General features: G+C 35.0%; 1 protein-coding gene across 2 annotated transcripts in view; it reads left to right on the top strand.

Annotated features, from left to right (window-relative positions):
- LOC129235192 (protein bunched, class 2/F/G isoform-like) overlaps positions 1-26,134 on the top strand; it is a 355,864-nt gene that overhangs the window by 163,275 nt on the left and 166,455 nt on the right. The gene's annotated exons all lie outside the window — the stretch shown is intronic.

The raw sequence follows: 26,134 nt of genomic DNA, 5'->3' as shown, positions 1-26,134 counted from the left end.
TGAGGTGATGTTTTGCACGTGTGCACCGATAATAGCATTTGATGATGGGAAAAAATCAAAAATGCAACGTTTGCGACAAACATACAAAATGAAATGTAAGAAAGAAAAAAAACTAATGGTGTGACCAAAGTGAGAAAGATTCCTCGAATTTCAAAATTACAAACGAGTAGTGGAACTTCAAACAAGAATTTATCAGTGAAAATTATCACCTTCTTGAAATTTATTCATGAAATCAGCTGAAACTGGGACCTCCGTGGCTCTGAGGTAGAAGCTTCACTTCGAATGCTGGGAGTCGTGGGTTCGATTCCCACCGGAGCCCTGGGTGTAATTTCCTTTCTTAGTGCTCTAAATATTTCTTGTGTTGTCTAATTTTTATCTTCTTTAATAATAATAAAGCTGAAAGTCTCTCTGTCCGGAGTATGTCTGGATGTCTGTAGGATGTCTGTGATGCGCATAGCGCCTAGACCGTTCGGCCGATTTTCATGAAATTTGGCACAAAGTTAGTTTGTAGCATGGGGGTGTGCACCTCGAAGCGATTTTTCAAAAATTCGATTTTGTACTTTTTATATTCTAATTTTAAGAATTTTTTTCCGAGCAAATGATCACAACGTGGAATAGTAAATTACGAAATCATCATAACGTGGAATGGGAGAGTGAATGAACATAGCCAATTGGCGAGAAATTCGTCATCCATTATTTGTAAATATACAGGCAAACCGAATGACCTTTTAATTTTCAACTACGGGCAAAGCCGTGCGAGTACTACTAGTATGTCAATAAAGAAGTTAAACCTCTCGGGGCAAAGGTAAACCATGTCTTCACAACGATTATTAACTTCCACACAACAACAGCAACAGATGAAGCAAACTGTAACAACTTTATATTGGAAATAGTTTTTGAAAAAACTATGCTTTCAAAAATAACAATCAAGTTGCAGAAAACTTAAAGAAAAAAAATCTTCAACGATTATATAAGTTCCTAGGTTCTGCAACCCCCCCCCCTTTTTTTTTCAAACTAGTTCGTTTGTTTTTATGTAAATCTTTGTACATACAAAACGCGCAAACTAAAACACAACCAGCTGCTGCAAGGACACAAAGAGGGTCAGTGCTTTTTTACTGAACTTTGGAAGAGAACTCAAAATTATTAACTATAAATAAATTAAGGCACGCTTTACCATTGGACTTTATGGGATAATTAATTTGCTACCAAATGAATTAGAAGAAAATTATTTATTGAGATTAAATTGTTTTACGAAATTCTTACTGCCCTCTCCCTCGGCTGCTGCCTACAATCTTTAACAACAATTTTTTACCTACAATTTTTTCTTTAATATAACGTTCTCCAAATCCAGAAAATCACACGAAAGTAAAAGTATTTGATTGTTTTTAACCATTACGATGATTTCTTTCCTTCAACATACAAGAGCATTAAGAATCTGACGTATCCTTTTCTTTTTAAATTACACATTTGCTTTGCATCATAGCTGAAAAGTATTGCAAAATGTAAAAATTTTAAAGAGAAGAATGTTTTTTGGGAATAATTTTGCAATTGTACTTTTGTGCGATATAAAGAATAGTGACTTGATCAATCAAGAAGAAAAAGAAGCAAAGTGATACCATCTATCGCTCACTGCACCCCTCCCTAAATAAGGATTTCCCAACCCAAATTTTTTTTCTCTCTCTCACCTATCCAATCTTTCTCTATTTCCTAACTGGATACTGCTGTAAATGCAGTTTTTTCGATTAATGTTTAGGGAAAGGAAAATAAATCTGGTTATCGTTTCAATCGATAAAAAAAGAACTAGTTCTAGGAGACAGGGAATAGTTCCTTGCTTTTTAACCATTTTTTTGTTTTAGTTTGTAGTCCTGTTTTTTGCTAAAAGTAAGCTGGTCATAATTAGTGAATAGTTGCCCCAAAAGCTCAATGTATTCGAAACTTGACTGGTTAACATAGTTCCTGGGTGATAGGTAGAGGATTACGGTTGTTCTTTTGTGTATGAGTTTTAGTAAAATCCATTTTTAGGCTCTATGATTTTTTTTTTAATATTTTACTGTGTGCGTGTTTTTTAGACATAAGTGTAGAATTAATCCTTAGGGGCCATTCATTAATTACTTAAGGACCCCGAAGGGCAAGAGGAGTTGTAAAAATCTCTACACACCCTTACTTTAGGTGGGGGGGGGGATTCAAACCTATCCATTCCAAGTCTATATTTTATGTAAGAAATCGCGCGGGAAAATGGTTTGGCGGTGATCATACTTCATTTGCGTCTAAAAGGTTAAAAAAGAAAGGAATTTAGGATGCGATGTTTTTTATTTGTCTTTTTATAAATGGGGCATCCATGGCTCTATGGTAGAAGCTTCGCTTCATATGCCGGAAGTTGCGAGTTCGATTCCCGCCGGTCCCCAGGGTGTTATTTCCTCTCTATGTGCTGTAAGTCTTTCTTGCGTTGTCTTATCTGGTAATAAAGAAGTCCAACCTTATTCCAAATTTTTAAATAAATATTTCTTTACCCAAAAAGGTTTAATTTAATATAGTGAATTTAATAACGATTCCGGTGGTGTAAGATTAGTTATTTTGTTATTTTGAAAAACGAAATAGAAACTTGCGTAAGAATAAGGGGAAGTATTGAAAAATCTTACGCACCCTTACATGGGGGAGGGGGGGGGTCAAAATTGCCAAAATCATCCTTACGTAATTATTGAATAGACCCTTATTAGTTCACGTATATTCTCTCTCTGTGTGTGCGTGTGTGTGTGTGTGTAATAGCGAAAACCCAGTAATAATCCAGCCTTAAATATTATTTTTCAGATGATATTCTAAATTAGCAGTTTATTTCTAGGTATAAGGCTTGTTTCAAAAGGTTTTGCCCATATTTTATGACATAGAAAGTTTGCAGATAATAAGAAAATTTCTTTGCGCGTAATTAAGATTATGCACTAATTTTACAAGAGAAAAAAACATTATGATTTTATTAAATATTTCCAAGAAAATGGTTGCACTTCTTGCCTGATAGTACACACCAATTTTTGCGCAGTTAGTTTTAAACTTTTTCGTTCCCTTGCAACCATAATTTCTTGAAAATTGTGAAATTTGTAGCCCGCATTTCCCATCTTAACGAGGTATCTTCTCAGCAAGAACCTAATATATTCAATAGGCATAGAACAACAGTACTAGGAGGATTGGATTTCACCAACCAATGCAACCTTCTTTTTCTTTTCTCTCTCTCTCTTTTTTTTTTTTTTTTTTTTTTGAGCAATCACGATTGCTTATTGTTCTTATTTGACAGTCCTTGACGTTATGCTGATTTTATTTTCCCCCCATCTCCCTCTGCAGCACTCCCGTCTAGCTTACTGTTTTAATATTTATTAAGCGGACGAATTCTCGCCGCCATGGTTATAAATCTTTTGCGTTCATTCAAGGTTTAACTTAAGCAAGTTTTTACTTTTAAAAAGGGGGGAAGGTGTAAAATTACGTTTTTTCAGAAAAAACATCAACGTATATAAGCTTAAAAAGCAAAACTTTTCATCTAAATACAAAATTTCCAGATTAACTAATAGATTACTAAAAGTACCGTAAACGTAAGAAACTAAATTTAATCTTAATGATGAGTATACGGGTACAAATTTGCCATAATAATTAGACCTTTTGTTACCGCATCCGATTTTATTTTTTTTTTTATGGATATGCCTCGTATTATCTTATCTAGAAAATCACCCGTCAAACTATGATGGGTGCGAATCTCTTCTCCATTTCCATTTCATTCCATTTGTAGAAAAAAGAATCCCAACGAGTAGGGTCCAATTGTAATTCTTGATTACGAAAAACGAAATTTGAGTTCAAGACTTCTAAGTTAAGTAAATGCCAAGGGCTGGATGATAGATGCTTTTTTTTTTTTTTCCCACTCTTGTCATTTATTTTCTTTTTTCACGTTGGTGCCACAGTGCAGTAAAGATCCTAGACATCGAAAGACTTGCTTTTTTTTTTTTTTTTCAGAGCTCAGTTAAGTTTTCAGTGTTAATGAAAGTAGAAGAACAAAGCTTGCATTAGGTAGTAAAAATAAAAACAGTGCTCAGAGTCGTCAACTTTGCAGGTAAAAACAGAATGATTTACTAGAAGTACACAATCAATAAAATAAACAAATTAACTATCTTCTTTTCCATCAAAACTTAGAAAGAAAGTTTTGAATGAAGATTTTGAGCAAATATTTAACTTCGTAGTACTATTTTCAAAAAAGAAAGCTTTTGTTTGACTCGAAAGGATCGCGCACTTTCTCTTTCCTCAACGAATTTGACAATCTTGATGGACAACAAAGAAGTATTTGTGGATTACTACAGCACATATGATGCTTAAGTGGGGGGGGGGGGGGGGTCGTGAAATTGTGACTTTGTGGTAAGGGGGAAGGAAAGAGTAAGAAGTGTGACATCAAGCATTTTTTAATACAAATATGTTTATGAAAAGGAGCTTGTAAAACGAGCTTATAACGAAGGGAGAGGGGGTTAAAAATGTTGAAAAAAAGTACGACATTATTTATGGGCACAGCCCTTTACCACGGAATCGGACGAAGATTTGCAAAATTATGTATATGCAGTATGAATTGGTGGTCTGAGGACGTGCAGAAAGTCAGCACTATACATACTGTTTAAGGAAATTGATAACGACATTGATTTAATTAAATTTGAATTTGTTGTTATTGAGGATACCTAGTTTACAAAACTGCTAGGCAAAAAGAGACGACTGTATAAACCATATGGACATCAACCTCAGTTAGAAAATTGAAACGACGGTCAAACAAGAAGGTTTCTGTCCAACTTTAATAATAACAGTCAGCTGACAAATCCGCTAATGATGAAGCTGCTGAAAAACGAGACAAATACGTTCCGAGCTTTGAGTGATGTTGACGTTGATATTGCGAAGACGGCTATCATCATACGGCAAAATTCTTCGGTAGCTATCTTTTGAGAGGAAGTCCTCCTGGTTGTCCTCTTGATAGCCAAATCCTCAACTGAACATTCTGCCAGAAATCTAAAATCATACAACATGTATCTAAGGTATATATCAACAGTTCTTCTTCCCCTAAATATCCATTGAGGCTACTGGGGTCATAGGTATTTCTCTTGGTATGGTGCTCTAGCCACAGAAAAGTCCGAGTTCTGTTACAGATCATTTATCAAAGTAGCTGCAAACATTAAGACTGATCTCTAAGTCTGCCGTACTACCAAGTTAACCAGTAAGGCTAGGAACTTAATGGTGAAGCACCGGATTGGAGGTTTTGGAAAGGAAGAATGACTAACTCGTGCTGAAACTCTCGGAATCGGATGTTGCTCCTGGCGGAATCTGGAAGATGATTTTGGCAGATTGCTTTTCTACCAGTGACCAGGAGGTTACTTGTTGAAAATCATCGTTAGCCTACTCTGTCGCTGGCTTGCATTGAAAGGGCATTGCAATAACGGAATCAAAATACTTATCCAGAACGAAGGGGACGACATCAATACATTACCAATTTCTAAGAACAACTTTTCAACTGCTGGTGACATGACCCTTCCGCCTCAGAATAGAACCAAGCTGTCACCCTAAAGATGATAGTTTCATTTTCCAGTTACTGTCAGTCAATACTCCATATAAACACTTTCAAAATATGATTAACAATGATGTAATAAAAACTAGAATTACAAAAAGGTGCTGCCGATCAGCTACATTTTCCTTATTTCTATTATTAAAATTTTTCCTTATCCTGCTATAGCGTCACATATTCATTTCAATAAGAGTAACGAAATTGAGTACATGCTAGAACTTCATAGTTTTTGAATGCTTGTCAGCTGGGTGTCCGCTGTGACTGGGCAAAGGCTTCGTAATTCTTTGGTATCAGGTTTGAGTCTGCAGCTCAAGTGTTCAGGCGGTGGATTTTCAAGGTACAGAAAACCGTCAGGGTCCTTGTCACATGATTGCTGCACGAGATCCCTTGAGCGTCTGCTTGGCGCAGGCACTCTTGGACAAAAAGAACGAGATAATTTTTTTTCGAAAAGATATTGGTTTTCAAGAACGCGTATCTAAAATATCCCTGAAAATGTGACATATATGTATGAAAACAATTTCACAATAAATTTAGTTAACTTTTCCTTTTATTCGGAACACATTTTTCCTGCCGTTTCCGAGATATAATCGAAAACCACAAAATTTGGCTCCCCCTCCCCACCTTTAACTTCCCTCCCCCCCATTTCATAGTAAATTTATTTAGCTTGTATTTTTATTTTAAACGCATTTTTTCCACCGTTTTCGACATTTCCTCGAAAACCCAAAATTTTCTTCCCCCCTCCCTCCCACCTTTAGCTCACCCCCAGGGTCGGGGACTTCTAGTATGTTTACTTACTAACTACCCCTAACAATATTCTGAAGTCAAAAATTATCGCATATTCCATGCACGCTACACCCCAGTTTTGAGCACTCATTGACTGGACTAACAGACCAGAACACGTATGAATTTTCAAAATATTTCATTCTTTTCTAAAAAACATGGGAAAATATGAAAAGAGAAAGAAAATTAAAGACCCCAACAACTGTTGTTATCAGTTACTTTGATTATTATTTTATTAAATGCATGATTATGAGAAACCAATTACTGGAATATTTGGCTCCAAAGGCTCCAAATTTATGACATTTTCATTAATTGTGCTTTTCTATTTGTAACTTTGGAGAAAAACAATGTACCATACGGATCAGCTTTCGCGGGCCTGATGTGGCTAGCGAGAACCGCTGTACTCTTCTTCTTTATCTTCTTTACTAATAATAAAGCTGAAAGTCTCTCTGTCCGGAGGATGTCTAGATGTCTGGATGTCTGTGACGCGCATAGCGCCTAGACCGTTCGGCCGATTTTCAGGAAATTTGGCACAAAGTTAGTATGTAACATGGGGGTGTGCACCTCGAAGCGATTTTTCGAAAATTCGATTTTGTTCTTTTTCTATTCTAATTTTAAACCCATTTTTCACAGAAATTTAATAAAATGGGAAAGAATCTTTATCTTTATCTTCTTTACTAATAATAAAGCTGAAAGTCTCTCTGTTCGGAGGATGTCTGGATGTCTGTAGGATGTCTGTGACGCGCATAGCGCCTAGACCGTTCGGCCGATTTTCATGAAATTTGGCACGAAGTTAGTTTGTCGCATGAAGGTGTGCACCTCGAAGCGATTTTTCGAAAATTCGATTTTGTTCTTTTTCTATTCCAATTTTAAGCCCATTTTTCACACAAATTTAATAAAATGGGAAAGAATCTTTATCTTTATCTTCTTTACTAATAATAAAACTGAAAGTCTCTCTGTCCGGAGGATGTCTGGATGTCTGTAAGATGTCTGTGACGCGCATAGCGCCTAAACCGTCGGCCGATTTTCATGAAATTTGGCACAAAGTTAGTATGTAGCATGGGGGTGTGTGCACCTCGAAGCGATTTTTCGAAAATTCGATGTGGTTCTTTTTCTATTCCAAATTTAAGAACAAAACTATCATAAGATGGTTGGATAAATTACGAAATTATCATAACGTGTAACCGTAACATGGGCACTAGCCAATTGGCGAGATACGAAATTATCATAACGTGTAACCGTAAAATGAGTACAAGCCAACTGACGAGAAAATTCACAATACATTATTTGTAAATACAGGCGAACCAAAAGACCTTTTATTTTTTCTGTTACGGGAGAAGCCGTGCGGGTACCACTAGTTACTAATATTCAAGCTGAAAGTCTGGATGTCTGGATCTCTGTGAGGCGCATAACGCCTAAACCGTTCAGCCGATTTTCATGAAATTTGGTGCAAAATTAGTTTGTAGCATGGGGTTGTGCACCTCAAAGCGATTTTTTAAAAAATTGATTTTGTTCTTTTTATATTTCAATTTTAAGAAAATTTTACCAATCAAATTATCACAACGTGGACGAATAAATTACGGAATTATCATAACGTGGAATCGTAACATGAGCCAGCAAATGAATATAGCAAATTGGCGAGTAATTCATCATCCATTATTTGTTAATATACAGGAGAAACAAATGACCTTTTAATTTTCTACTACGAGCAAAGCCGTACGGGTACCACTAGTACATAATATGTCTAATTTTGCTGATCATGTAGATAATGTTAAAGAAAAAGTAGAAAAGGGAATTTCAATTCTGAAAAGACTAGCTGCTGCAAAATAGGGTGGAACGTAGCATAGCTATAGATCCTGTTTTTTTTTTTTTTTTTCGAAATATTTCTACCCTTTCTTTTTAGAACTAATCTTTCGCTCAGAGGTAAAGAACACTAGTCATAAAAACAGCCAAGAGATAAGTTGAAAGTTTTTTTTTTTTTTTTGTGATGATTTGTTAATGGATTTTCATTTATGATCTTATGAAATGAAAGTTAGTTTATCAAAATTAATATACCTCTATATTTATACCTTTATACCTTTTGAATATTAGTGTAAAAAGTTGAGAAAGATAGGCCAAAGTTTAATAACATGCTTAAATCATGATTTAAAAAAAAATGGACATAGTGCATTGTACCACTCAGGTACAGAAATATAAAAGGAAGGAGATTAATATTATATAGTTCTGAATGTCCCACCGGGGTGCTCCACCCACAAGAGCAAAGGCACACACCCCTAAATACCACCAAGGTACTCCCATCAAATCAGAAACCCTTACAAAAAGTGAAAAATACCCTCAAAACACCCCATCCCCCGAAGAATTTCAATGCCCCCCCCCCTAGGTGGGAACCCCTGATATCGGGGTTCTCCAAAGGGCTTTTTTTTTCTAAATTGCTTTGTTATTTTGAAATTCCAATATTAAACGAAATTTTCACATAAATTTTCTGATATAGAAACAAGAAAATAATCCTCACACATTTTGAATACTTATACCGATTGAAAGATCTGATTTTTTTACGTTTAAGAATTCTTCAAAACTGAAGGCTTAGAAGTATGTTTCGTTTGATGACCAGCTGTTTAGGATCTCTTACCACATTTTTAGTTTTTGTGTGTATGAAAGTGAAGGGTTGATTTTTTCCTGTACTTTTTTATTCATTAGTTATTTTTCATTTTTCTTTGTTCTTGTTTTCCTTTTTTCCCTTCTTTTTTCTTGTTTTTTGTGCATTTTTGATCATTGGTTCGAATTTCCTTTAATGAAATTTTCGTCTATTGTGGATCACATTACTTTTTCCTTTATTAAACATGAAATTCGGCACAATATATGTTAGGACCATATGAACAGCTGAGGTTTGCATCCCACTGAAGTTGCGCAAATAAAAGTAATGATTTCTGTACAGTTTTTAAAAATATTTTTAGGATAGCATAAAACGTAGTGACATAGGGCCCGGATTTTGATGACCTAAAAATCTCTGAAAACACCCTTAAAAATAGAAAAAAAGCAATACACTTTGGTTCAGCTGCTGATTTAATTCGAGTGCCGATTCAATTACCCTGCGCTCACTGTATTATATTTTATATTTCTGTGGGATACGCATTGCTTTTAAACGCTGATGAATTTTGTTATTTTGCCGTAGTTGATTTTAGAAACTTGATGCATTTTAATCATTTTGCAAGTATTGCAAGATGATAAAATGCAGACGATTTTTAGAGTACATATTTTTAATCCTGTGTTCTAAATTACTGTTATTTTTCCCGAACCCGATACTACGATCTCCAAAGCAACCATTTTTTTTCCTCTATTTCATTCATTGGTTTTCAGCTGATTGCAAATGAGCGATCAATGAAACATTTGTATTTTTCTTCATCTCCTTATAAAGAATTCATTCAGTGCCATTTCTTGCTTGTTTGATTCTATTCTGATTCTCCGGTGCATTTCCGTCTACTCTACTAACGATGATGTTTCGCATATTGGCTTCATTTATTCTTGGATGCAACGATAATAACTTTTTCAAGACACCAAATGATGCAAAGGTACTTTTGCTAATGAAAATACTCGGAAAAAAATCTTTGGTGTTTTTAATGTTTGTGTATATATGATAAAATGTTGAAAACCTTTTATGAAGTGACTATACTGCGAATGAGCGAAATTATTTTCATTTTTTTTTTCTTTTTTGGAAAAAGAGAGAAAGAGAACGTTTTAGAAAATTCAGAAATTTTCTCGCTTTTAAATAAGAAATGTTGAGCTTACGCAGACACCAAGTCTCGAAATGAATTTTTTTGTGTAAAATTTACTCTAATGTAAAACGCTTTATCCTCCTATTTCTAGTTTTTTAAGTCACAATTTTCATTACACCGATGAACGAAAGCTTTTTAACGTTAATTTAATTTATTTGTTTAATTTTAATTTATTTTCGTATGTACTTGTAATAAAGGAAACAAGCAAAAGACAGCGTTTTTATGCTATAGCTTTGGAGTAGCATTAGGATTTGGTTTAATATCATATGCGACAATGTTTAATTGTTTTCTGCCGAAATTTTAAGCTATTTAATGTGCTTACACTATTATCTGTTATTTACTGTAACTACTCTTAAGAGTAATTTAAGGGAATATTTTATGTATTTTGGGTAAATGTGCCAATTTTTAAGATGCTTTTAAAGTAAGTTCTAAAATTTAAAAGAATGGGCGAATTCTTCAAGAAAGAGCCATTTAGGACACAGTAACGTGCTTTTAATTAAAATCCCTCGGAAACAGTGACATTTTTCTGTATAAAAGGTACATTATGTCTTTTTCTGCACCCCTGACGGCGTGTAAGCAGAATTTCATGATGATCGGTTGAGTAAAGTAAGTGCCGAATAGAACCAACCTAAGGTTCTTTGCCTAGTATCTCGCTCATTTATAATTCAATTGATTTCAAACTTTGCACATAACTCGCAAAAAAAAGAAGAAACAATAATTCCATGTAAGTTTAAAATATGTTTTTTCAGCAATTTTAACAAGAAAAGGCGATTTGGCCTTAAAAGGAACGCGGTCCCTAACACAAAGTCAACGCTGAAAAAACACAAATCTCAAAACTGTAAAGCAAAAAAAAATTTAAAAATTAATTTGAATTCTTAAATTTTGAATTCAAATTATGTTTTTCGCAATCACGAGTTGCGACAGGACCCTACTCATTGGTTACTACTCTACTCACTTGTTTCTAGACACGGCTCTTGTCCCTCCAAATCTACCCTCCTGTTGAACGGAGACGTGTGTATTAATTGTGTATGTGTAGACTTTTGTGTGTGTAGACCTGTGTGTATGCACGATGGTGTGTGTGTATGTGTGTGAGTGCGTATGTGTATGAGCATGCGTGTTTCTAGGACACGGACGCCAGCGACCAGGAGCGGCTACCGGAGGACGGAGCCGCGCCTGCAGGTGGCGGTGGTGGTTGAAAAAGGCACGGAACATCAAAGACGGTCAAATGAGAACAAAAAGCAATCGTGATTGCTCAAAAAAAAATCTTTGTTGCCGATACAAAAATATATAAGAACCACACTTGATAACCTCAAAAACATTATTAAAAACTAGCTTTGACCCGCGGCTTCACTCATGTTGATGTAGTTTTTTTCAATCGATTCAAGTTAATGGTCAACACAGGGAGAGGTCAAATAATTACCACAAAATAGTTTCTCCCCAGTTTTACCGACATTTAAAATTGCCTCTCCCCTTTAATATATCAAAAGGTATGATTAAAACTGAAAATGGGAGGGGGGGGGGGGGGTAAATGAATTGTCGGCGAAACTGGGAAGACACCCAAAAAATCACGCAGCATAAATCAGGAAAACGTTCAGGAATTGTAAAGAAAGTTGTTTGGGTAATTCTCAAAAATGCTAATTCGAGTGAGGTCAACAATTCGTAAATAAAATGCAACATTTCCCTTATAATCCCGATCCCCATCAAATGATGTCCAGCGCTACACCGGCTATCTAAATTATGGTATAGCTCCTTACCGGAGAAATCGTCCCAAAATAGGGTCAACAGTCACTACAAATCCTGATTCTAATCATGTCCCTTTAGAGTGAGAACATTAAACCTTTAAAATCCCCATCAGAAGGAAATCAACTGTTTCTAACTAACGTAAACAGCCCTGATTAAAATACCAAAAAAAGTTCAGAGTAAAAATATCATTAAAATCAGAGTGAGCACAACATTTTTTTTTAAGTTCAAATTTAATGGTGATATCAGCATTTTCAAATAACATCTTCCTCTGAAGATCTCAGTCATGATTAATTCCAAGAACCTTCATCAGTACAGGTCCGATAGCATAAAAAACAAATTTAAAAAAAAGAAAGAACACTATTCTCTTTTTTCGCTATGAAAGTAGGGACATTAATAACACAAAATCCTAATTAGCATCATTAATTCTTAAAAGCACACACAAAAAAAGAACAGAAAATAAAAAGTTTCATAAAAATTTTAAATAATTCGCCAATGCGCATACGTAGTTGCCTGGTGAGACTGGAGATAAAAAATGAATTTGACGGATTAATTTACATTTTAATAGTAGTTTTAATGTTATTTGAGCGTGTTGTTTCACTAATTTAACGGATTAATTTTAACTTCATATACATAGTATTTAATAATCTTTTTACCAAAATTATTTTTAATTATTAATTTTACCAAATTAATTTGGCGAAAAAAATACCAAGTTTTTTTAAAGAGCTCCAATTTACAGACTTTGACATAAATTATAGTGCTTATCGAATTGTGTTGACATTTTCTGTCCCTTCTGTTACATATCCATTTAATTTAAATGCTGAGTTTAAATGAGAACGGAATTTCAATTGTGTAGGTCAATTTATCAAGCATTGTTCCTAAAAATGGAAGAATTGTCTGTTTTTTTTTTTTTTTGTCTTAAAAAGATTTATGATTTTTCCAACGCAAAATCTGTGTCTGATGTCCCCTCTGTTACGCTTGGAACTCACCAGAAGCAGTTTTCACCCGTCATGTCTTGACGGGCGATTCTCTAGTTAATCAATTAATAATAATAGCATGAGAAACTATTTGTTAAACAGGAAAAATTTAAAGTAGTTTTTAGCCAGGGCTGCGGAGTCGGAAGGAAAATGGCCGACTCCGACCCCGACTCCGACTCCTGGATTTTGAAACGCCCGACTCCGACTCCAACTTCGACTCCGACTCCGGATTTTTGAAAAAAAAATTTAATTGTATTTTTTTAACTCGCTCTCTCCCTTCAGGGGAAGGGGGAAAAATTCTAAACAAAGATTGAAATATTAATTCCTTTTCATGAAAATTTCGCATTTTGTTTTTTATTGTAAACCCAAGACGCATACAACATTAGAAATTCAATTTAAAAATCAAATTTTTCAATAGTTACGAGTAAAAAAGTGAGATGACTTAAAAATCCCTTTTAAAAAATTTGAAAAGGATTATCTGTAATTTTCCCCCTTTTAATGTTTAACAAATAGATATTGATCAAATCGTGTGCTTTCAATTTTTGAAAGCTGTCACTTAAGAGAAAAAAAGCTTTTTTTCTAAATCCAAGTTCTTGAGAGGGGGTGGTTTGCCCCGGGTGACACCCATCTGGTAGATGACACCCAAAGTTAATTTCAGACTTTATAAAAAATATAAATATTTTAATCCTGAAAATTTTCACGAATATATTTTAAATTATATTTTATCAATAAAATTTCAACGAAAATAGGGCACATATACGTCAGGAGCTAATTTTACACAAAATGCGGCGGCATACAAATTTATACGAATAGCTTTTACTATATCTATATTTCTTCTTCGCTAAATTTTTAATTTAAATTTTATTGGCTGCTTTAGAATTCATCTTAATATGAAGATTTTAAGATTAACTGCAATTATTGAGTGTTGTAATCAAGAAATCATTTACATTTATTTTGTTCCATACTTTTTAGCGAGAACCAAGCTTATAGAAATAGTCTTAATAAAGAAAGAAACATTAGATAATTTCATTGAATCTTTTGGATTCGTGCTTTCGTGCCAGAACTTCTTTGAAGTTGCCGATCACCCTTAAACGTTTCAACCTTAGCTACGGGACTTGACAGACTAATTTTTTACGTTTCTTTTACTATTTTATAACTGAGATCGAACAAAACACTGTATTTCTATTTTTATTTGCAAGTGATTACTTGAAAATGTTAGGCAACAAAACCGTTTGCTGACAGTTGCTACTAGTTAAGTTAAAAAGCAAGCAAATTAGGGGACGGCTACAGAAAGTTCGGTAAGCATTCAAGCTAGCTGATTGCCATAATGGCAGTTATTTTCTCATTAGTATCTTTTTATGCATCTAATCGAACCAATTGGTAGTCAGTTTTTAAAAAATGCAAGGGGAGTCAGTGAAAAGGAAAGAAAAAAAAGAAGCCCGGAGTCGGAATTGGAGTCGGCATGTTTTCTAACGACTCCGACTCCGACTCCTTTACCCCAAAATCAGTCCGACTCCGACTCTTCGACTCCGACTCCGACTCCACAGCCCTGGTTTTTACCCAGAGAGGGGGTGGGGTGTACGTTTATTTTTGGACTTAAGATAAGGTAGGTTTTTTTTTATTTCGCTCTTTTGCATCGTAAAGCCTAATTTCATTCATTTTTTATTATTTTTTTAAACAATAAAAACATTTATGAAGCGAAACCTTTAAAATTGAAGCTTTCAAATTCATAAATGCGCAGTTTCAACGATATCTCCAGTTCTGACAATCGCAAACACCATTGAGGAATATCACGTGAGCAATTGTTAAAATAGTAAATTTCAACTCTCAATCGAAATAATAATAAAGAGAGGAAACGAGATGTAAAAGGAAATGAAGTGAATTGAAAAGAATAAAGCAAGAAACAGTCCCGTGCCCGGGTCACCCTGTCGTCGTAAAATAAGATGAACAGACGTGGCTGGCGATTTAAATACGACATGTTTACGATTCTGAACTAGTGACCTATCAAATGGGTGCTTTATTTTTGGGAGTAAGTAGCTATTGGACATCTTATATACGAAGTGCGATGTTGTTTTCACGTCCTCTGATGTTTTCATCAATTTCAAACTTGCATGCTGTTTTTTTTCCCCTTCTGCCTTTCGTTTGGACTTGTTATTCAAACTTTAAAAAATGTTTTTATTAAAATATATGACGATTGAGACAAAAAACGTCTACATTTGGGCAGGTTGGAAAGATAGTGGTGTTAGTCTTTTTTTTTTTTTTTTTTTGAAATTTTAATTAAGCATGGGTTTGGGTCCCCGTTTATTTCACTTGCGCAAAAAAAAAAAAAAAAAAAAAATATGCTGGGTCACCTGAAGCGCACAAAAGTTGCCCACTAACCTGAATTACTCTTCAAGAGAGAATGTTAGTGGTGCAAGTCAGTTTCCATGCTGCTAATTGTACCAGCAGCCAAAATTTTCTGCTATCTTCTATTTCAAAACTGTCCCTACAACCTTACATGTGTTTGATTTTCTTTCATTGAACCCATCGTACATGTAGAATTACAATGCTTTAAGTTCTTTAAAATTATTTTAAAACAAGTTACGAATAACTTTTCACAAAAGTTGATGCACAACAAATAATTGTTATCTAGGCGATCACCCCTTCCTTGTAAGGCTCTTCCCCGGTAATTTTTCGTTACTGAAGTTGCAAAAACGCAATTTTAGACCATCTTTGATGACGTTAAGGCTTAGGGGAAGGGAGATTTGGGGCCCTTTCCCAGGAAAGTTCCGAAATTTAATTCAGACACATTTACGGTCAACATTAGTAAACCAGGATACGTGTAGTGAAGAATAAGTAATAAAAACAAATCGCCCCTATTTTGAAATATTTCTGGATTCGCACTTGGTTTTTGATGACAAGAACGAAATTTTTTCTTGGAGGCCACTACAAATTAATTCAAAATTTACGTAATGTGATAATTTTTGGGAAAATATTTACACATCTGTAATTTGGCCAAAAAATATATGAAATACTTAAATATATATAGCATGTCCAGTTTCATGTTGTGCAGTGTAATTAATTAGTCAGTAATTATTTTTACAAAGAAATAAATTCACCAGGTTTTAATGTTTTTAATATTCTTAAATCATTCCCTTCATATGAAAAAATTCTTACTACATGCGTGTGTGATCTTTTATGCCCAACAAACGATCACCACCCAAGCCGCGAATGGCGAATTTATGACGCACAAGTCATTAACCCTCCTTTGGATTGCCTCTGCTTTCTGGGGTTTGTGTTCCTATCGGTTTGAAATGTTCCAGAAAAAGCTTGCTTAAACATTCGCTGTTTATTCAGGTGGTAAATCGGTGAGAATTCTCTATCTGGAGCAGTGCACGTTGCACCATTTTCACCATTCTACGTCATCGCACTTGAGTTGAGAATAGTTTCTTTGTAACGGTCAGTTGGTATATTTTGCATATTACTGTAAAACATTGCGTATACTTCTGTCAATCGTTTGAAGAATTGCCGTTAAATGACGTACAGGGTGCGGCGAAAGGTATGCCCTCATTAAAAGTAAAATTCTATTAAATGTAGAGAATTGGATTTTTTTATTACCTTTGGTACTTCAAACAGTCTTTTTACATTAACGTTTAAAACCGATATCTGCAAGATGGCGGCTTCCAGTAGCAATGCACTGATTTAGCCGATTTTGTAAGTTTCTGGCTGCGTTTTGGCACATCTGAATCGGAATGGCGTTCACCTCTTCGATGATTCTCTTTTTCAGTTCTTGTAGGGTATGGGGACGATGGAGACGATGCCTATACCCTACAAGAACTGAAAAGGAGAATCATCGAAGAGGTGAACGCCATTCCGATTCAGATGTGCCAAAACACTGCCAGAAGCTTACAAAATCGGCTAAATCAGTGCGTTGCTACTGGAGGCCGCCATCTTGCAGATATCGTTTTCAAACGTTAATGTAAAAAAACTGTTTGAAGTACCAAAGGTAATAAAAAATACCAATCCTCTACATTTAATAGTATTTTATTTATTGCTCTCCAAAATGAGGGCATACCTTTCGCCGCATCCGGTACAAATGTAATCGAAACATTGATGTGTAACAAAACAACACGACAAAAAAAAAAAAAAAAAACCTTGATTTTAACGGATATAAACTCTTCTAATACAAAAGTAATTTAAAGATTTTGAAAGGGTTCTTCTATGGTGCGTAAGTAGACCGTTTTACGCGGGGGTTGCGCCCAACGGAAATGCCGAGTAAATTAAAACCGTGTAAATTTAGACATAAAAGTAGTGTTAAAATAGAGGTTAGGTTCCAAAGATAAAAAGAAAAAATACTTCAGTCTAATGATAGATAAATGCATAATAATCTTAATGTGTACTTATTCCGATACATATGCGCAATGTGTGTATAAAGAAAACATCAATTAAATTAGCGTTGAAACATAAAAAATGGTTATGATGGTCTTTTGGATATTTTTTTCTGCGGGTCGTTGTGAGACATGAACGCATCCATGATCGTCCGAGTCACTTCCCTGTTGGGATCGTTCTTCCCAAACAAATCAGAAAGATTATTGCCAAGGAATAGCTCAAAGTTTTCAATGTGAAAACACTTGGTTGTGTGTCATCAATGTCTATATTCCAAATAATGTATCCGGTGGCCCAAACTCGCTTATTTGCACGCTAAAATACTGTTTATTGCATTTTAGCTGTTATCTCAGGAGGTTGGATTTTGAAAGAGGGGGAAATATATCATCTATTTTCAATACTGCGACGCAGTAAAATTTAAACTCATCCGCGTAAAATAAAAAAAAACGTCAATACGCAGTTTGCTGTGTATAATCAAATCCGCTCAAAATAAGGGTCTACTGTACTAGGAATCAAGGGCGCCCATATACAAAATTGTAAGGGGGGGGCTCAGATATTTTTACCATAGGTTAGGAGGGTATTTTCTCCATGGAAACCGATTTCAGGACAGATTAGTGTCATTAAAACATTTCATTTCAAAAAACTTATTCATTAATGGCTGGAGAATAAATGTTTTTACATTTTTGCAAAGAAAAAAGTACCAAAAACAAGGAAATTCCAATTTCAAAGGGGTCTCGACCCCCCCCCCTTTCCCCCTATATGGGCGCCCTTGCTAGGAATTACTATGTACTATAGCTTCATACTTTAGTTGAATTTCTGAGTTGAACGTACCCTTTTTGCAAAAAAAAAAAAAAAAAATACTTTGCATATCACCAGCAATTTGTAACGAATACAAATTTTTATTCTTTTTACGTAAATGACAGAAGTTTCCTCACAATTCTTCCATGCCTGAGATAATCTCTTCCCCTCCCCCCCTTAGTAAAAACTAAAAAAGATAGACAAGCAGAAATTTTTCGAATTTTCGGGAGGGAAAAGCGACGTACATCCGATATTTTATGACGTATCTACATTAAAATGAATAGGAATGAATCGGAACCAGTTTCGTAACTATGGGATCTAGCGCCCCTGCCGAACAAAGTAATTGCGCCCCGCCCCCCAGGATCGCCCACATGGGAAGTGACCGGAGGTCATTGTAACCTAAAAAAAAGGTTTTTTTTGGGGGGGGAACACTTTGATTTGTTGATTCGACTAACAGGAGGCAGCATCGTATATTTTTTTTCTTATTTTTTTTTTAGAATTGTTTTCAATGATGCCCAATGTTCCTTCTCAGGTAGATGTTATGTATGTGTCTGTAGCTCTTTTTCTTGCGAGTTTTTTTTTTCTTAATTTTTCGTTTTTTAAAGCATTTTCAAATTCTATGATAAAAAAAACTCTTAAATTTTTTTATAATCAGTTGAAATGCTGCCCCCTGACTGCTGCGTCCCTGGCGAGAGCCACTCCTGCCAACCCCTAGTTACGCTACTGATTGGAACTGTATGAAAACGACGTATAAATGTAAAAATGTATAATAGAGAGACGATGCTTTATTGTATAATCAAAAGGAACTGCAAGGGGGGTGATGTGTGTCTTTAAAATTTCATTTTTAGCCTCTTCCGCACTTCCTTCAGTATTTTTTCTTGAATTCGTGAACATTTTCTGGGGGAATGCGAAATTCTAAATAATTAATTGTTTGTGGGTCAATCGACCATATGCATAAATAACAACACTCATTCCGTTTTGCTGGAACTAGATCTGTATCCAACCTTGACTCTGTGAAGAACCTTTATAGACCTCATGCGTCACAGGAACGAAAAAAAAGAAGAGAGCTGGGCTTTATCCTTTCTTGTTTTGCTTACAATCAAATTCCAAGCGGCTACTATGTTTCGTAGCGTCGTCGTTACGTTCTTGAGTTTCCTGTTTGTGTGGGTGCCAGAGCATTTTGACAACAAACAGATCCAAGGCCGCTTGCCGACGGAAGACAATCGCCGTCACCTCCCGCCTTTTTGTATCATTTTAAAACGTTCCATTCCGTTCTCTTCCCCTTGCTGCCGAGGAAAACAAAGCATTTTCTGTTGATCACCGCCGAAATCCGGTACCTTTGTTGGTGGAACTGGACCGAAAAAGATTCTTAACCTCTCTTCATCACTGAAAATAAACTACTTTGCATCCCCCCCCCCCTCTGGTTGTAGGTTTCTTCTAAACATTAAAATAACCGCAGCTGCCAAGTTTTAGAAACTTGAAAAGGTCAGAGGACATATTGGATGACCACAAATGAGGGGGAGAGGTTCTTGAAATTGACAGTTTGTGACAAGAGGGAGGAAGGGGGTATCAAGAATTTTGACATCACGCTTTTTTTATAATGAAAAATTGTGTGGCATGTTACAGAAAGGGGAGAGGGAATGGCGAAGGTTTACACTTGGTGGTGAGGGTGAGGGGGTCATAAAGTTATAAAAAACTGTGACATAATTCATGGACAGCTCCATAGGGAGTCTCAAAGCTTACATTCACATAAATGATGCTGATATGCATTATATTATTACGGACAAATTGTTTACGTTTTCATTATTAGTGCTAAATTATACATGTAATAATTAGTACTATTTTTTCTGTTAATGTATTAGAAGCTGAAAACTTGTTGTTATATCTTAATTAGTATTTTATCTTTTTTTTTTTTTTTTCTTTAACAAAGATTTTTCCATTTGAGGACTAAAGCTTTCACTGCCAACGTCAGTAACAAGTTCTATAGGCAGTGGTTCTTCCAAAATGTTTTAGCAATTGCTCCCCCCCCTCCCCCATACTTTCAGGGGCAGTCCGACGGGAGGTCATTATGACCTCCCAAAAATGTTCCCCCATGCTTTCAGATGCGCCTCGATAGGAAGTCACTATAACCTCCCAAAAGTTTTCTTATTCGGCAAATTTTGTCTAACGATTCGGAAAATTTAGAGGCAGTATTGCAAAGTTTCGATTCTTTCAAAAAAAAAAAGAAAAGAAAAGAAAAAAAAATGCATAATGGTGCTTCACCCATATTCCATCATTTGTCAAAATTCGGAAATTCATTCGGCAAATTGAAAATTTTTTCCCTCCCAAAAGTTTAAGTTCGGGGTGCCCCTGCATGCTTTTGGCCATGGTTCATTCATAATATTTCTGCTAACAATTCTTCTGGCATGTTACAGTTGTATTCAGAGGGCACACATGAATTCAAAGAAGTCTCCCAGACTTCTCGTAGAGGAGATTTTCAAAAAAAAAAAACTCATATTTAATAAATTCTTCCTTTATAATTTTAAAGTCACTGAGTTGCAACCTCTCACAACTACCGTATCTGAAAAGCAAGTCCTTTCACGAAACTTCGTGTGTTAAAATAACTCATTATTCATAATTTTTAAGTTCAATAAACTCGCCAGAACACTAAACATTTGAATTAAAAAACAAATAAATGAAGCAAAAACTCAAATTCCAAGTGGAAATTTGGTTCAAAAAATCATTTCCAGCTGACTCGTCATTTCAATTTTTTCTTTTCCAAGGATGGGGCAAAGATTATAACTCAGTGTAAATTACACCAAAAGCTGGAAAAAACCACTCCAACCTACAGGTAAATATACATAATTTTTACAAAGCCAGAAGCAATACCCCCCCCCCCCCCCCCCCCGCCGGCTAAATGACGGGCCTGTTTCCCAGCGAAAGCCTTTCGGCCAGCTGAGCAGTTTCAGATGATATTGAGGTCCAAGAATGATATCATTGATTAAAATTATAAATTAAAGAAATTAGTTTGAATTTCGATAGCTTGAATTCAACTTGTGTTTTTCACAATCACGAATTGTGATAGGACCCTACTCGTTGAGTCTCTTCTTTCTACTAATGGCTTTTATCGCAACCATAGTTTGAATTCAGGGCGTCAAAATTCAAATGAAGGCAAGGGGTTGTATGTTGTATGCTGGATACTGTTTTCGTGTAAAACGGCTTGCGTAAAGTCGAGAATGTCATTTGCAAATGGTTCGATTCCGAGGCACTTGGACTTCTGGATTATAGGCATAGAAAAATAAACGCGGACGTCATTCAACGGTCAAGTGAAAACAGTAAGCAATTCGTGATTGCTCAAAAAAAAAAAAAAAAAAAAAAAACTTATTCTCAAAAAAAAAAAAAAAAGGACGAAAGTAGAAAGAAAAATTCTACAAAAAATAAATAAATAAAAATAAAATTCCGAAAATGAGGGAGGTCTGTTTTCTCCCAAAATGTGGACTCAAAAATAAAAAATGAATCAATAGGGTCGTTTCCAAAATTTTAAACGTATTTTTTTTTCTGAAAGAGCATGCTTAAAAACATAGGATCTAACCATTTTTTAAATAACTTGTTTAAGTTTAATATTTTTAAAAGAAGTGCTTAAATCGGTGTGCTTTCACTGTTTACATTTCTTGCCGATGACATCACAAATGATGAAATGCCATTCTGTGTTGCCATTCACAGAGCAAAATATTTAATTCGCATCTTTACTGATATTGGCAACGATATGGCTCATAGCAAGCGTAGAGCGCAATTTTAATTCGCTTCTTGATTATCATAACGTGGAAACGCGGTTCAAAATGCGTCAAAGAGCATCATTTTTGACGTCATCAAGACCACGCCTTGTTTGCAAAATCGCACACTTTAAAAAATTAATTAAAAAATAATTGTTGGGAAAATGAAAGAATTTTCTGGGTCCATGTTATTTTCTTTTACTTATTCTATCAATTTCTGTGACTAAAAGTAGTACTTTGACTGAAGGAAACAACCCCATTCCTGTTGGTTAATTCTGATGATACATTTTCAATCATTTGCAGAGAAAAAATGATTAAAAATACACAACTTAACATAATGGAAATTCAGTAACCCAGATATCAGTAGTACAACGACTCAACGATATTCTTACCTCCTAAGAAAAGGTTGAGTCGATAGAGAATCGCGTCTGGGTCAACACTATGATGTCTGTGTCAACATATTGTGTAGGAAATGGTTCATAGATAATAAATGGCAGTTTCTAGATAGGTTTCTATGCCATTTTTTATACTTTTTCTGAACCTCAAACTTTTGTAAACGGGTTTCATTCAAAAACTGCCCATCTTTCCTGATTACGAATATCAGTTCAACAATTGCATAAAGATCTATTTGAAGTAGTTAAGTTTTAGTTATGTTCCATCGTGTTATCACACGATTGAAAAAAAATATTGTTTGGTGAACTGGAGCACTAACGCGCTGCTCCGAAATCTCAGTTTAAGTATTATAGGTTAAAATAGGAAACCACGCGCCGAGGAAAAATAGGTCATGTCGGATGATGGAAGATCAACAAGCAATGTCTGGAGAAGAAAATGTTTTTGCTTCGCAAAAAGTTAAACAAATGTCTGACAACTCTTCTAACCCCCTCTGCTTATCCAGTAATTTCCACTGGCAGCGTAGTGTGTCAAAATTCGCACATCCCGTAATTACCACGTGCTCGAGTTTTTAAGTACAGTAAAACCTCATTTCCGGACTCTATTAAATCGGACTTCACTTGATCTGGACTGTCATTTAAATAAGAGGGAAACTAGGGAGGTTTGACCCGCTTTTTATAAATACATTTTTCTATCTTGTTATGACCGTTGGAAAATTCCCAAATCGACATTATTTGTTTCCTTGTAATGTCTGACAAGTCTTTACATTCTTATTTTTTATTCTAATTATTTATTACATTCTTTATTAGTAATTTTCCAAGAGTGTCTAAACTGGGTCAAATCTCCATACTAGATGATAGTTTAACCCACAGGGATTAAAGGTTTAAAAAACGATGATGGCATAGTATGTCTAATGAGATGCCATTACAATATACCGGCAATAATTGCATGTAAAGAAATACCATAAATTGTTAAATGTTAATGTTACTGTTTAAAAAAAAAGTGTAACGGTTGTTGATAAAACTGTTAATTTAATTACAGAGGTTATGATTGCTAGAAATGTCAGTCGAATTTCATATTCAAAGCAACTCTTTCAGTACCTCTACCAATCATTGGATGAGAGAGCCCAAAGACATCCACAGTAGACCCTCGTTTTACGCGGGAGTTACATTTCACGGAAATGCCGCGTAAATCGAAACCACGTAAATTGAGACCTAATACTAGTGTTCAAATAGGGGTTTGGTTCCGTAGATAACAAAATACTTCATTCTAGTAATGACTGATTGCATAATAAGTTTAATGTGTATTTATATCAACTTTTATGCACAAAATGCATAAAGAAAATATAAATAATTTCGGGTCCTGTTTATAAAGAGGAGTTGGCTATGATAGTCTTTTGGCAGTCATTAAGAACTTTTCTCTGCAATTCTTCGCAGAGCATTAACGCATTCATGATCACTTGCGTCATTTCATGATAGAATCTTCCTTCATTAACAAATCAGAAAGATCATTTCTATTATCTAGGAGTGGCACAAAACTTTCAATTTGAACGTTTTTGTTTGTGCGTCACCGACGTCGGTATCCTCGTGTGTTTTGGCCTCCTTTATCACTCCTAAAGCTCTTCTTCCAGTGAGTTTTGAACTGTGTGATTTGACTAACTTTACTTCTGGAAAGAGCTCTGGAACCAATCGCATAAAATGTCTCCAAGGCCCAAGCTCGATTATTAGCACGCCAAAATGCAGTTGGTTACGCGTAATCTGCAATCTTTAGGAGTTTGGATTTTGAAAGAGGGAAGAATTTTATCTGTTTGAATTACCGCATCCGCGTAAAATCGAAACTCATCCGCGTAAAATAAAATAAAGGTGTCAAATCTTAAGCCGCGCATAAACGAAACCGCGTAAAATAAACCCACGTAAAACGAGGGTCTACTGTATTTTCGATAGTGTTGCAACATCTTTTTAAGCACAAATTTTAAGCACTGAAACTTCATGCTACAGATCTTCTAAGAAATACACGTTGATTTACTTTCATGGAACAGCCACTGTAATGTAATAAAGTTTAGTTTAAAAACATTTGACAAAAAATCTCCAATGGGGTCGTTTTCAAAATTTTAAAAGTATTTTTTTCTGAAAGAGCTTGAATAAAAACATAGAATCTGACCATTTTTTAAATAATTTCTTTAAGTTTAACATTTTGAAAAAAAATTACTCAAATCGGTGCTCTTTTATCGTTTAACGCTTCTGCCGATGACATTACAAACGATGAAATGCCATTCTGTGTTGCCATTCACAGAGCAAAATATTTAATTCGCATCTTTACTCACGTGTATTGACAACGATATGGTTGATAGCAAGCGTAGAGCGCAATTGTAATTCGCTTCTTGATTATCATAACGTGGAAATGCGATAGAAAGATATGCCATAGTGCATCATTTGTGACGTTATAAAGACCACGCCTTGTTTGAAGAATCGGACATTTTAAAAAAATTAATTAAAAAATAACTGTTTTGAAAATGAAAGTATTTTCTGGGTCCATGTTTTTTTTTTTTTTTTTTTTTTTTTTTGAGCAATCACGATTGCTTATTGTTCTCACTTGACTGTTTTTGGCGTCCTATCATTTTATTTTCCCACTCCACCGTCCGCACCATCACCGTCGACCGGCTCCTCACGATGCTGCTCCTATAGCGAAAACCGTCTCCAGGTTGCATTCATGTCCTACACACACGCGCATACATACACAACTACACACACACACAAACATACACACATACACCTACACACAAACACATACACACACATACACAAACACATACACATTCACACACGCATACATACAAACACTTACACATACACACACAAAAATATACACACACACATACATACACAAACACATATGCCTACATACACATACCCTCCCCCCCACACACATTCGTACACACAGCTACCCACACACTTATGCCAGCACACAGACACAAACACACATGCCTACACACACATACACATACCCCCTACACACAAACACACATATCCCCCCACACAAACACACACGCCGACATACACACACTCGTGATTGCGAAAAACATAATTTGAATTCAAAATGTCAAAATTCAAATTAAATTCTTTTTTTGCTTATTCTATCAATTTCAGTGACAAAAGTACTACTTTTGACTGAAGGAAACAACCCCATTTCAATTATAGTGCAACAGTTGTTAGTACAACAATTATCTTTGAAATAATCATCTACATTAGTGGTACAGCAACCAACATCAATTTCGATGTTTCGTTAAAATACATATCCAGGGTTGCCAACTGCTCCGCAAAAATAGCGAGACTGCGCAGCTCCACAAAGAAACTGTTTTGCTTTATACATAGATACGATATCTATGTTTTTTCTAACATCGATGTCTTGCGTTTCTATGTTTTTTTTTATGTCGATATTTTGTATTTGAACCAACAATTTCCTTTAAAAATGTTTATATTTTTACAGTTTGTAGCTGTGATGAAAGCTTTATCCTTAATTAGTTATTGCTAGAGCTATTTCATCGGAAAGAGCTTTTTATCGTCAGTTGTCTATAGAAGTAGACTTATATTGTACAACAGCTCAATCTCTTTTTTCGGCACACTGTTATAAAGAAAATTGAGATTTCTCAAGTTTTCCTCAAGTATTGACATGAGGTTTTTTATTATTATTATTGTTATTATTATTATTATTATTATAATTTTCCTCTAAGATATGTACATGAACCTATATTATAATCCCTCGCTCACATTAAGTCGTTGATTTAAAAAACTATAACTTTAAATATTACTTAGTCTTTCATGCCGCTATAAGTATTTATGATCTTTGAACATAATTTAAGTTTTAAATGTAATTTGTACAAGTCTTCCCATTTTTTAAATTTGACTATGTTTATTTTTACTTTCTTTATTTCTTTTTTGTTATCAGTTTTGAAATTTTACAAATTTCTCTAATTGATTCGAATTAGTT

The sequence above is a fragment of the Uloborus diversus genome, chromosome 2 (genome assembly GCF_026930045.1).
Source record: "Uloborus diversus isolate 005 chromosome 2, Udiv.v.3.1, whole genome shotgun sequence".
In the NCBI taxonomy this organism is placed as follows: Eukaryota; Metazoa; Arthropoda; class Arachnida; order Araneae; family Uloboridae; genus Uloborus; species Uloborus diversus.
This window is presented reverse-complemented; position numbering and strand designations above follow the sequence as displayed.